We start from the raw sequence: 793 nt of genomic DNA, 5'->3' as shown, positions 1-793 counted from the left end.
CTTGAACAGATTAATAAAGCTCTTTTAAAGTTTTTGTCTACTAATTCCAACGTCTCTATTGTTTCTGACTCTGTCTCTATTGACTGATTTTCTCCTGATTATGGGTGCATTTTCTTGCTTCTTTTCATCCTAGTAATTTTTGAATGCCTACTAGATAATATAAAATTTAAATTGCTTAGTTCTAGGATTCTGTTATCTTCTTTTTAAAGAGTGTTGATATTTGTTTAGGTAGGGAGTTAAAATTACTTGCAAATCAGCTTGCTCATTTTTAGGCTTGCTTATAGCTTAGGCTTAGAGTATCCTTTACTATAGAGTTTGTTTTCCTCGACTGCTAAAGCAGACACATTCTAGGATCTTCACTGAATGCTCCAGTGAGGACTCTTCACTCTGGTTGGTTACAAATCAAATGGGTCCTAGGGTTGTGTGGTCTTTGAGAATTGTTCAGATTATAACTCTTTAGTACCTATTTTTCTTGTAGTGGTTTTTCTTTGCCTAGTCTTCCGAAGACCCACTTGTGAAGGCTTAACTTATATTTAGCCAAAGCCCCAAGGAACCCTCATGAAATTTCCAGATATCTTTCTCTGAATAGCTCCTGCTTCTCTGTTGCTCTCCCTTACAAAGTCCAACCACCCCAGTCTCCTCAGCTCTCATCTCTGGCACCTCAAATCAGCAAATTCATTGTGTTCTCTTTGGATTTTCTTCTCCGTGCTCATCATTTGTTTACCTTTCTCAAGGGATAAAGTCTACCTATTACACAATGTCTGAAAATAGTTGTTTTCTATTGCATAGTTTT

This window comes from Pteropus alecto, unplaced genomic scaffold, assembly GCF_000325575.1.
Source record: "Pteropus alecto unplaced genomic scaffold, ASM32557v1 scaffold270, whole genome shotgun sequence".
Classification (NCBI taxonomy): Eukaryota; Metazoa; Chordata; class Mammalia; order Chiroptera; family Pteropodidae; genus Pteropus; species Pteropus alecto.
Note: the sequence above shows the minus strand (reverse complement) of the source record.